The 13210-nt window shown below is 47.0% G+C and overlaps 1 non-coding gene across 1 annotated transcript; it reads left to right on the forward strand.

Moving 5' to 3' along the window:
- The first annotated feature begins 2125 nt into the window (after positions 1-2125).
- Positions 2126-2232, forward strand: LOC126017018 (U6 spliceosomal RNA). Its single transcript, XR_007498696.1, has one exon. It is a non-coding gene; the product is annotated as a U6 spliceosomal RNA (small nuclear RNA).
- Positions 2233-13210: the final 10978 nt, after the last annotated feature.

Consider the following 13210-nt stretch of genomic DNA (forward strand, 5'->3'; position numbering starts at 1 on the left):
GAGGGTTGTTGGGCCACATTTGATGATGCTCAGGGGGTCATTCCTAGCTGCTTGCGGGATCATATGGGATGCCGAGGATCAAACTTGGGTCAGCTGCATGCAAGGCAAATGCCTACCTTCTGTACTATCACTCCGGCCTTCCTATATCATTTCTTAATCATCTCCTAATGATTTATTAGGGACCACTAAGGCTTCTTATCCTTATCGTTTAATTAGGCTTTGGCCACTAAATACTCCTGACCAGGCCTACATGGGTTTGGACCCAAACAGGGAGCAGAGTGATTTTCTTGATGTTTACATATGTTTGAAACTGTCTCCAGTATTCCAAAGTTAAATCTACATGATTTAGAGTATCTTATTTTATAAATATTCTGGGAGATACTAACATTTGATTGTAGTGAAAGCCATATTTTCCTGGATAATGATGAGCTACATTAGTACTTCACATGGAGGAGAAATGTGGAAACTTGGGGATTATGTATTGTTTGGGCTTTACTTGCTTGATTTTGACTGTAATCATGTCATTCAGAAACCTGAAGTACAGACACATCTTGCTGCTAAAAAGTGATGTTAAAACTTCATTGAATTTCAACAGTTCACAGCTGGACTGCATTTAAGAATGAATTTCTCTCTTTCTCTGTCTCTGTCTCTGTCTCTCTTTATCTCTCTCTGTGTCTCTGTCTCTCTATCTCTGTCTCTCTTTCTCTATCTCTCTCTGTGTCTCTGTCTCTCTATCTCTGTCTCTGTCTCTCTCTGTCTCTCTCTCTCTCTCTCTCTCTCTCTCTCTCTCTCAATTAGTGCCTTCTTTTATAACCAGTGACCCTACTGTTTTCCTATAAGAATTTACACTTTTGCATTCCTACTAATGAATCACCCTGTTATTGGACTGAGGATTTCCTGCTCTTCCTGCTTCTGCCTTTGCTGCAGCGCATGGTGAGAACTTTTCAATCTAGTTTCACTACTGATGTTTTGATATGAGCAGCACTGGAATTTTACAATTTAAAATGTTTCCTATCTACTTTCATAGTATAACCTCATTGATTTCTCCTAAAATTTAAGATGAATTTAAAGGGTTTATTGAAGCAAAAGTATGTAGGAGGGGCCGGAGAGATAGCATGGAGGTAAGGCGTTTACCTTTCATGCAGAAGGTCATCGGTTCGAATCCCGGTGTCCCATATGGTCCCCCGTGCCTGCCAGGAGCAATTTCTGAGCACAGAGCCAGGAAAAACCCCTGAGCACTGCCGGGTGTGACCCAAAAACCACAAAAAAAAAAAAAAAAAGTATGTAAGGAAACGTGTCTGAGCTAAAAATATTTTAAGTTCTTGGGCCAGAACTATAGTAAGCAGGTAAGGTGCTTGTCTTGTATGTGGGTTTTATCCCCAACACTTTATTCTGTTCCTCAAGGCCCACCAAGTGTGGCCCCTGAGCACTACTGGGTGTAGCCCCTAAACAAATAAAGTGAAATTAAAAAAATTTTTAAGGTTTTCAAAAACCTTACCAAAAGCCCACTTTACCAGATGATAAAGCAATAACTAATCGCTCTTTTCCAATTTTATATTAAAGTTATTTCCATGAGGATCTTTTTGGGACCACACCTTTAAAAATAGTCTGTTCTCCCTAAAATATTGCATAATTATTTTATTAATATATTTACATTTTTCTCTTGATCAGACGACTTGTCCCTAATAAATACTAATTGATGAGATGTTATTGTAGCTTATTTTTTCTGAGTACATCTTGATATTTTGTTTGCTTGTTTTTATTTTGTTTTTTTTTTTAAATTGTTTCCTTTATTTCACTATTAAACCTAGTGAGCATTGTTAGTGAGACAGTTAAACTTTGTACATTAAACCATTACATACAACCAAGTCTGATTTTCAAGTTTGTCTTACCTTAAAAAAATTTAAGTAAAAAATTTATTAAAAACAACATAATTGGGGCTGTAGAGAAAGCATGGAGGTAAGGCATTTGCCTTGCATGCAGAAGGATGGTGGTTTGAATCCCGGTATCCCATATGGTCCCCCAGCCTGCCAGGAGTGATTTCTGAGCGTAGAGCCAGGAGTAACCCCTGAGCGCTGCTGGGTGTGACCCAAAAAACAAAAAAAAAAACCAAAACAACATAATTGTGCTCGCTTCAGCAGCACATATACTAAAATTGGAACGAAACAGAGAAGATTAGTATGGCCTCTGTGCAAGGAAGACAAGCAAATTCGTGAAGCATTCCATATTTTTAAAAACAAAAAAATAAAATGAGAAAAAAACTATATTTAAAATCAGACCTTAAGTTTCTATTTTACTTCTTTTTGATCAAGAAAAAAACTAAAAAACAAATCTAACTTCTGTATTCTTACTTGAATGTCCCAAATTATGATATAAAATTTTTTATTCTACTTCTTTTTGATCAAGAAAAAAAACTAAAAAACAAATCTAACTTCTGTATTCTTACTTGAATGTCCCAAATTATGATATAAAATTTTTTATTCTAGTTGCATGGCTTTTCATTTTTGTCTTACCTGCAGGTTGGTTATATTTCCTTATTGAGTGTCAATGTTTGAGTGACGGTTACCCTAATTTTCTTGGACAACCATTGCTTTACTCTTTGGTTGAAAATGACATTTATTTGGGGCTGATTTTGAAAGCCCCTTGTAATCTTTGGGAGCTCTGAGACTGTCAGAAAGGAGACACTGTACGTACCCTGGCAGCATTGCTCTTTCAGCATTGATGATCCCTTTGCTTCCCTGTAGAATTGTTATTCGCCTAATAATTTGGTCACATTCTATTTGGATTAATGTTCACATCTTGATGTCTGGACTGTAAACTCCAGGAACTCTGCAAGCATAGGGATTTTTTTTTGTCTGTTCTGTCTTTTAATTCATCCATGCTTCAATGTGTTTAAGGAATTTCTAAACTGTCTTCTGATTGTTGTGTGTGTGAACAAATCGAATGAAATCTCATGTTCCTCCTGATGCAAAAGGAGTGTTTACTAACAAGTCTCTTTATATGGCCTTTCTCCACACTCCATTTCAAGCAGCAGTTTGTATTGTGTTCATTGGATTGCCTTAAACATACATGTAGCTCATGTTACTTATGTGGTCTTTGGTCCATTAAGAAAGTGAAGCACATGTTTAGACCCATATGCCTATAAAATGTCTCCCACCATGGAATTAATCAGAAGGGTTTGTGTGAGTGTGTGTGTTGGGTGCAGGGAGTGAGATGAGGAGGGATTTCTTTGAGGTTTAAGAAAAAAGATCTTGGGGCCAGAGAGATTGCATGGAGGTAAGGCATTTGTCTTGCATGCAGAAGGACGGTGGTTCGAATCTCGGCATCCCATATGGTCCCCCGAGCCTGCCAGGAGCAATTTCTGAGCCAGGAGTAATCCCGGAGCACTGCCAGGTGTGACCCAAAAACCAAAAAGAAAAAAAAAAAAAAAGAAAAAAAGATCTTGTTTCTTTGTGCTGCCAGATTACCACTGCTTAGCCATTGGGGACTAAGGCTCTGAGGGTTTCTGTTGGACTGTTTAGACAGATTACAGAGGCCTGACCTTAGGTCTGTCTTTGTCAAGGATAAGTTACATGGACTTCAGAGGAGACATGTTATTCCTGACCCGGTAGCTAATACAATGCTGTGCTTGTTCTAGTTTTGTTTATTGGTTCCCCTAGAGTTGAAAGGCCAGTGTTTTCCTATAGAAATCTCAGTGTGCCATTCCCCCTAGGGATAGTAGAGCTGGTTAGCTGACATGTTGGGTGCCTGTCCTGGCCTCTTGCCTTTCACTTAAATTCTGTTGACACTATTTTCCTTCCGGCACTCTTATCTTGATGCCTCTTGATTGCTCCATAGATGGAAATAAGGTGGAGGAGCTGTTCTCTGTGTTCTCAGTGGTTCCACGTATGAAGAATTGTGGTCTGATGTTACGCAATGGTTTCCCTTTAGTTGTGGATCTGTGTTCCCATCCAGTTCCCTCTTCTTTCCTGCCTGTTCACTTGCCTTTCTCCAGGCCTTTTTTAAACCTGGAATAGTTTTGCTATTCCCCATGTACCTCCACGAGCCTGTTGTTTTCAGGAAATTACATAATGTGGAGATGGAAATCTTTTGGAAGATGAAGAGAGTAATTACTCGTGGGGTAGGAAAGCTAAGTCATTTCTTCCGACTTGTCTCTTAGCTGTTACCAGTGTCTTTTGTTTGGTTGGGGCATCAGTGACCAAGAAGTGGGGACCAGCCAGCTGGCATCACCAAGGCACTATGGGGTGGCACTTTTCTTAACTCTTGAGGAAGTTCCTGGGGATAAGCCAGCCTCAGCACTGGGCTCCCATGTTACCAGCTGCTGGCACTTACCCTCCACAGTGCTGGTACAATACTGAGGGCAAGTTGGCTAGGACAAGGACACACGTGGCCTACAGGGCCATCCCTCCCTGCTCAGGGACAGTGATGGTGCTACACTGTTTATCTCTAGTGGTGGCCCAAAGGCTGAGGAAATGAGATTTTCCCGAGATAAACAGTGAAGAGCTCAGTGCCTCTGGGACTGAGTAGAGCTCTCTGAGCTTCGGAGGGCCTGGGGTGAACGAACACTGGGAAGGTAAGTGATCCCTGCTGCCCAGGTAGAGTGAAGGGTGGAGATGGGCATGACCTCCAGGGCTTCCACGCCCAGCATGACTGTCGTTGTAAGCCCCACAGGAAACTTACCTGCTTCAGTCTTGGAATGTTTCCTGAGCTTTGCCAAGCTCTTGTGTCTCATCTCCCCAATGTTAGGGGTGGCCCAGGCAGACAAAAGGGTGATGGTTGAGTTGCAGGCTGGTCCCTTATAAGTCTTTGAGAACATAGCTGCCTTTCTGCAGAGGGCATTTCTACCTGTTTTACAACTCATTGGGTAGAATGTACCAGCCATGTTGGCTGTCACTGGGAATGAAATGAAATGTCCTAGAGTTGCAGAGCAGGTCTGGCCACTGCTGTTTGGAGCCTGGACTTGAAGAACGGAGAGAGAAGCCACATGCAGGTCTGGCTCTGTGCTGCATCTGGTATATTTGGAAGAAGCTGGTACACTCAGGCCGACTCCATTGTGTTTGCTTGGTGAAGAATCTACCTCCTTTACCAAGAAGCTCCTGTAAACTTTTGCCTTCTGAATGTTCACGGTAGCTTTGCCTGCATTCTTTGTGAACTAAGCCCTGAACTACAACCTTCCAGCTACAAAATTCTACCCTGCTAGTCCTACTGCTTTGTCACAGGGCTGACCCTGGGAGGAGGTTTGGGGTGACAGTGCCTGGGATCCTGAGGGGGGGCTAAGTGACCACCCTTTTCTATCCTTATTTTCTGTCCAAGTTTTAAAGAACTTGGCCCGAGTAACTGAAAGAATAGCTTCATATTTTCAGGGCTAAGCCACAGACTTCCTGGAGAGAAAGGGATTACCTTTTCCTTCAAACTGTCAGCTGGCTAGGGCATTCTATGTTTGCTCTGCCCTGCTTTGACAGGGAGTGGGTGACCCTTCCACAACTGACTTGCTCAAGTGTGGGTGGCCGTGACCTCCACAAGTTGAGAGAGCTCGTTCCTTGATTCCTTTTATTTTTGGTTTTTGGGTCACACCTGCCGGCGCTCAGGGGTTACTCCTGGCTCTACACTCAGAAATCGCTCCTGGCAGGCTTGGGGGACCATATGGGATGCTGGGATTTGAACCACCGTCCTTCTGCATGCAGGGCAAATGCCTAACCACCCTGCTATCTCTCCAGCCTTGTTCCTTGATTCTTGACCCTTGTGCTCTGTTAGCCACAAGGCCACCTCTTCAAGCCCCGTCATGCCTCTTCAGACCTTAGGTAGTGGTTGATGCATCTCACCCTGGGCACATTGACTCGAGGGTCTTTTCCGGGAACAGAGGCCTCACAAGCTGCAAGTGATTTAGCCCAGAAAAGTCCCTGCCCTGTGACTCAGGGAGCCTTCCCCGAGCTGGTTTCACTGAAGGAAAATGACCCGCGGGTGCAATGAGAAGGGAATTGGCCATTGCCAGGCAGATCCCTGTGTGTCAGGGGCCAGCAGCCAAGTGAGTGATCCAGGAAGTCATCCAGTTGCAAACCAGAAATTGTTCTTAACCCCTCACTCCCTGCTGAGGTGCTGGCAGAACAGACTCTTGAGGTCACCAGGGGTCCGTGAACCTGGCCTTTGGAGCCCTGTTGTCACCCTGTGGCAGCCCTTTGCTTGTCTGGAATTGGGTTCAGTGTCGACAGCTCTGGGGAGAGCCAGTTCTGCTAGTGCGGGATCCCCGCTTAGCTTCCTGAGTCCAGCCCAGATGTACTTGAAGCTGTCTGGCATCCCTAGTGCCTCCTGGGTGGGGGGGGGCCTGATGGCTGCCATGTGCACCCTGCTGACTGGTCCATTCAGCTGCTCACTCTTGGTGGCAGAGCAGGTTGCGGCCTGGAGAGCTGGCAGATTACTCCGAGCACCCAGCAGGCCTGTCGGGCAAGGGTTAATGGGGATTGTTTATTGAGTCACGAAATAGCTGTCACATGATTTTAATCAAAACACCATTTCCCTGACAACAGTGATGTCAGTCTTGTTATTGCAGGAAGGAGCAGCTGTGAGGGACATTCAGTCTCCATGTGGAGCCCAGTTTAGAGGGTGAAATCCAGTGAGGCCTCATCCATGAATAATGGTCGCAGGCACCGCTGAGCCAGGGGCCGCCTCCTTGCTGCCTTTTCCTATGCCCACACAGGCATTCCTGGGAGCCTGGCCCTGTGCCAGGCTCAGCTGAGCCAAATGCTGTACTCTTTCTTCGGCTTCTGGTTTTTCCTGCTTTCCTGATTTTCCTTGAACTCATGAGGGCTGCCCTAACATTAGGGCACCATTTTTACCATTTCACTCCCCTGCTCTGGGTGTTCCAGGCAGTCTCTTTGTGGGCCTTTCTGTAGTCCCATCAGCCAGCTTCTGAGGGAATAGAGGCCTCAATACTATGTAGGACTTTCTAGAACAGCATATTGCTGGAGCTGGGTTAATCCAGCGACATCGGTACTGTGAAAGAGCTTGGCTGTGGGTATCTTATGTGAGGGGCTGGAGCCCCAGAGATGGGAGAGGCTGAGCCTCACTGAACTGAGGTTGGACAGTAGGGAAGCCCAGGGATGTGTGTTGGTCCCAGTGGGACATGGTGGTGATAGTGATAGGATAGTCAGCAGGTTGGTGGTGGCCAACCAAGCAAAGCAGTGTCTGCTTTCAAGACACTTTCTGGACAGCAGCTGTCTCTGCTGAGAATCACCCCTGGTCCTCCAGAAGCTTGGCTTGGCCTCAGTACTGAAGCACATGGGAAAAGCTTTAGCTTGCACAGCTGTGGACTCGGATGTTCTCAGCTCCTGCCTTTTATTTATTTGTTTATTTATTTGTTTATTTATTTATTTAAATCATACCTGGCAGTGCTCAGGGATGGAACCAGGGTTAGCTACCAATAAGGCAAGAACCTTTTCCCCTGTATTATTTCTCAGGTACTAAGTTCTTGGAATTTGGAGCAAGTGTGCAAACTAGGATGCTACAGACAGAGCCCTGGCTCAGCCTTAAATTTCTGAGGTGAAATTTTTATAGGCATTAGGCACCATGCTGGCACAGAGTTTAGACAGACAAGAGTGAAGCCAGAGCACCACTGATGGAGGTGATAGTCTCTGAGGAGCCGTTTAGGGAGTGGGAGCCTGGAACTTTCCTGTTCCAGGGGGGGTGCTGGCTTGTGAGATAGTCTATTGGGGTTATGTCAGCAGCATGTCCCCAGCTTTGTTGCTCAGCTGATAGACGGTTCCTGCCTCCCGGCTGTCCCTGGCAGAGAAAGGGGCAGCAGCATCATACCTGAAGAGCCTTTTTGACTGGGGAGTTGTTCCAGGGGCGGGGGACCCCCTTCCCTTCCCTCTGGATTATACCCAGCCAGGCCCTTCCAGGCCCCCACCAGCCATCTGTCTGCCTGGATGAGACCTGTCCAGTGGGGCCTTGCTGACAGACACCACTGATCTGTGGCACAGAGAGCTCACCCTGCTCAGGCACCATCACTCAGTCCCTTTCTGGGGGTGGGGGTGGGTGGGGAGGTGTCTCAGGCCCTGCTCTCTGAGGAAGGGGAGGGAGACTGAGTCAGAAACTCCAAGGCACCCCTCGGAGATGATTCAGTTCTCCCTCTGAGAGGCTGGCTCCCCAGTACCTCATTTCTTTTGTGTCCAGATCTTCTGAGCCTCCTACCCATCAGCTCTTGGAGGCTTGACTTCAGGGGGTTTTCTTCCCTCTGGGGCAGTGTGGCCATTCGCCTGTTCCACAGACCTGTACCTGTTTTATCTGGACTTCAGGCCTTTGTCTACTAGCCCAATGGAGACACATGCCTGGGGAGGTACCCTGCAATTTAGAGGGGAGCATTAGTGCTCCCTGCAGGGGCTTCAGCTGAGCCAGGCACCTCCTTATGCAGACGTTGCCTAAGGCTCAGGCCTGAAGCAACCTTTCCACCAACCCCAGTCAAAGCTGAGCAGGAGTCATGGCTTAAGTCCAGATTCTGGGCAGCACAGCAAAGCTGAACCATTCTTGGCTATCCTACCTCGAGGTGATGGTTTTGTAGTTATGGGCGCCCCAAGATTTGGTGCACAAAGCCCATGACTTCCTGACCTGTTGGAGACTATGACCATGTATATTCACCGGCTTGTAAGACCAGTGAAAACTTGGGGTGGATGGGATGGGGGTGGATGAATGGTCACCAGGACATGGTGCTGGGCCTTTGCTACTCGCAGGGCCCTGGGGCATGGCATTGAGATGTGCAGCCCCCCCTGGCATCTCCACCCTAACCAGAACTGTAGGGGGACTTGGTGGCTGCAGTTGAGCCTCTGCTGGCAGCTCTGTTATTTCTGCCTCCACTTTGGGCATTGGGGTTGTTTCTGGCATTTCCAAAATGATGGTGAAATTTGGTGGGAAAGGGGACCATTTGCAAAACGTAACTGAAATTGAGCATTTTGCTTAAATTCCCTCTCTTTTCCTCCCACCCCTAAACTCCTGGGTTGCCCAGCAGGAGTGAGTTCTTTTTTGAGCCAGAATGGGGTGCCTTGGAGCAAGGAGGAGCAGCAACAAAGGGGACTTGTGTCTTCTGCCCTTCAGGAAAAGTTTGAGCAGCTTCAGTCCTATAGCACAGGCTCTGCCAGAACTGTCTGAATGAAACTGAAGCTTAATTGAACTTACTGCCAGGAAGAGAATTTAATCTACCTGTTCTTTGGGCACTAAGACAATGCCCACACCTAGAAGAGTCTTCAAGAGCCTCAGCAGAGGGACTCTGTAGCCCTTGAGGCTGCTAAGCTGGCACCTGGCCTTGAGGAGTGTGTGACAGGGGTTAGTTGGTGTGTGCAGACCCTGGAGAAGAGGCATCCTGCTCACACCCCCTCATGCCCCGTCACGTCCTGCCATCCTTGTCTTCTTCCCTATATTGTGGGGACCGCGATCACTCCTGGAGCAGCAAGTGGCTGGTCCTGGGCAGTCTGTGGTCAGCACTGCTTCCGTCAGCGTTCTCCAGTGCGGACGTGTGCTCAGGCGAGCTCAGAGCAAGGTATTATTTACCCTGCTGACGTCAATGGAACATTATCCGCAGTCCTTTCTGCAGCCTGCAGTGAGCTTCAGTGCTCAGGGAACACGGCCGCCTTCCACTCTTTAAAAACTCCCCCTAGGTTTGATTAGGCAAAACTTTGCTTAGCTTGTCTGACAGTCATATCACACAGGCTCTTAGAAAACAAGTTTTTATTTGAATTCAAGATCAAAAACATAAAAACAGTACGTTTTCCTTGCAAAATTTTATCCTGTTTAAATTACTGTTTGATACAAAGATTATTTATTAAACTGCATTTGAGGCAATTTCCTAACATGAAGTGACAGGTTACATGTCAAATTTTTTTTTCCCTACATTGGAGTTATTATGATTTGCACTCAAAATACCAAAGCTAGTGAAATCATGGATTTCTTTCAGTAATTAAAAAAAGCACACAGAACGACAGCAACGAAAAGAACCACAATTAGGTTAACTATTAAAAGTAACTTTCACAGACCTAACATTGAGCAAAGACCACCCCTATTCCCTTCAGAATAAAAGCAAATAATCTCGCCCTTCCTACAAAGTGCAAATAGCTCTCGCTGTGATTTAAATTGCAGTCCCCAGAGAGAAGCCACCATCCTCTCTGCTTCCTTCTCTGCGGAGGCTCAGCATTGGATTCTTTTTATTTTATGGAGGCAGGTTCTTGACTGTCAGTAATGGGGAAGGAGCCTCACTTGAATTTCCATGCCAGAGCAGACCTCTCTCCAGGTCGGCATCACCCAGCCTGCAGCAGGCCCACTTCTCAGTGTTGCCAACGAAGCATGTTCCAGTTTGGGGTCATAGTTTTCCAGGATATTATTTTGTACTTCTATTTTTAAAGCTTCCCTCTACCCACCCACTTTGCCTCTGAAAAGACCAAGTATTTTAAGTATGTTATTTTTTTAACCCCTGTATCTCGTCAGCACTTGGACAAGACAGGCCTTTACCTGCAAAGTCATGTCACCGCCACCAGGCAGGCTGAGCTGGGGCATCTCTGAGCAGGCCCCATTTTGGGGGTTGAATTTATGGGGCTGAGGGGATGGCGGAGGTGCCTTCATGGGGCCCCTTGATCATCAAGGAAGGGTGTGTCCCTGTCACATACTTCTGTGGGAAATTCCACCAAGGACACTGGGAGAACTGGACACCTGGGTGTGAAGTAGCCGCCCTGGCTGGGTGCTGGAAGAACAGTGGGTGTGTCTGCCAGGGCCACCTGCACAATTGCAGCTGCCACCTGGAGGGCACCTCCTCTGAAGACAGGCAGCTGTCCTGCAGGGAATGGGCAGTGGGACAAGGTCACTCACTGTCACCCAGTGCTCCGAGAGGACATGGGGGGTGCGATTTGTTTACACAGCTGTTGGCTCGAATCAACTGCTACTGATGAGGTGAAAGGGTGCCGAGTGAGTGGCCAGAAAGCCTAAGCGCTGTCCTGACTCCTGAATGCTCAGTCCACTAGAGTTGTTTGCTCCTGAGCATGTGGCTTCCTCCTCCAAGAAACACTAAGAACTGTACCTGCCTACCTGCCCTCAGAGAGGAACTGGGAGGCTTGGGAGAAGCCTGATCTGAAGTGCTTGGTCAAAGCCTGTCCAGAACTTGTGGCCAGCCATGGATTCTCTTGGACTGGCAAGCTGCCTAGGGGAGTCAGAAACCCTTGGAACTGAGATAGGCAGAATCCGGGCTGCGCTGCTGCCTTTCTCAATCCCAGCAATCGCAGGAGCCTGGTTCTGCCAAGTGTGTTGCAATGCCCCGCTGACATATGGACATAGAAGTTGGTGCAATGAGGGCGGCTGTGTCTTCAGGAACCAGCCCAGCTACCTTAACTGGGAAATGGCACTAGAGCACTAGGTGAGGGGCCCACTGAGGCCTGGGTAGAAGCCGTGGCACAAGCCAGCAAACTGGGAAAGTGCACCCCTGTGATGCTGTGAGGGGCAAGTCCATTTAAGATGCCCTTTGTCCTGCTTGGAAACAGGCAAATACTGCCCTTGCCTTCCTCTTGTCAGTAGGAACAGTCCTGTGATTTCTGGAAGGTGGGTTTCCAGAAGCAACAGAATGGTCAGAGATCCAGTCTGTCTTCCAGTTTTTACTGATGGTGTCAGGAACAGAGAGACCAAGGCCATGATGGAAGCCCAGCTTAGGCTGACACAGCCAGACTTTGGGAACTGCCACGATGTAGGGTTGGTCCCCAGAGGAGGACTGGGTAGAGGTTATATGAGGCATGATTTTTTTTATACCAAAGGAAAGCTAAAGCGTAAGTGGAGATCAAAGGTGTGGGATGTTATCAAGAGCAGAAAATCTGGCTCCAGTGTAGGACTGGGGGACAGCTAATGAAAACTGAACTAATGGGGGGGCCCCTGGAGGAAGTTTGTTTCTAGCACACACACTACCTGGCCCACAGGCTCTCAGTTCGCTGCTGACAACTGTCTCGTTTGGTGCCTTTTTCTCTAGGTGCCCCCTTCTTTGGGTACCATGACAGTCAGTGTTAGGGGCAGCCATTAGTCCTGAGTCTCTTCCCTAGAGATCTTAAGTGGACAAGAGGGCTATTCCCATAAGTGCTGTCCCTTTGCTGTAAGGGCAACCCTCCACCCCCCTCATTACTTGGAGCCTCTCTAGCAAGGGCCTAACCTCAGCCTATCCAGTCTCACCTCAAGGACTTCTTAAATACTTGGAGTTTTTTTTCTGAGAAGAATTTCCTTCGGTCTGGTTTCCTCAGAAGCAGAATTCAGAAAGGATGAGACTGTGTTATCTCAGAGCAAAGAACCCTTTAGTCCCACCTTGGGCAGTCTTGGTGGGGCCCTGCTGTTTCCCATTAAATGAGATCTGGAGAGTGGGTGCTGCCAGAACCTTCTAGGCTCTTAGGGTAGGGTAGGGTGGGATGGGGTGCTCAGAAAGGGCAGCAGTGGTGCTGGTGAGTGGCTGGGGAATTTGGACTGGAACACTACCCGCTTCTGTTGTGTTAACACATACTATTTGCCTTTCAGAGCCCTGCCTATCACTTTCATGCAAATCCTAAAGACACACTTGCCCAACTGGAAATCACAGAACTAGTGCATTTTTTTTTTGTAAAGCAGACTATTACCCCTGGGATCAAAAAAGAGAACATTAAAGAATAAAATACCACACATATTGCACTTTTTGTCAAATGAAAAATTTTACCTCATGTTCATCTCGCCAAAGTCTCTTCAGAGGAGCCTGGTTTTACAGGGTAATAAAGCTAATGGTTATTATACAGTAGTGTACACTGCTAATGTGAAACAGACTGGAAAGAAAGCCATTATTCCAAAGTTGCCTCTCCTACACAGAGTGGTTCCGATCCTTCTTAGTGTTCATGTACTTGTGATGAGAAAGCTGCTTGAAAGCTTCTACTGGTCATCAGTTAGGGGACAGCCAGAGGTGACGAGACTGTTGAGGAAACCCCTTGACTGGCCAACAGAACCAGTCTCTTCTTACCAGCTCAATATTGCTCAACACAGAAACGTAAGGAATTTATTGATTTCTGACTGAAATAACTGATAAAAGCAAACTGGAGCTTCAACACAGGCTGAGCAGTCTGGTCTTGCTATCTCCCACATGCGCTTCCCCATTTCTGATGTGGGTTTGTAGAACCTTCAAGCAGCCTCTCCTCTCCCTTTGTCAGCTCTGCCTGAGCATCAGGGAGGCTAACTGGCTGGT

The sequence above is a fragment of the Suncus etruscus genome, chromosome 8, assembly GCF_024139225.1.
Source record: "Suncus etruscus isolate mSunEtr1 chromosome 8, mSunEtr1.pri.cur, whole genome shotgun sequence".
Taxonomy (NCBI): Eukaryota; Metazoa; Chordata; class Mammalia; order Eulipotyphla; family Soricidae; genus Suncus; species Suncus etruscus.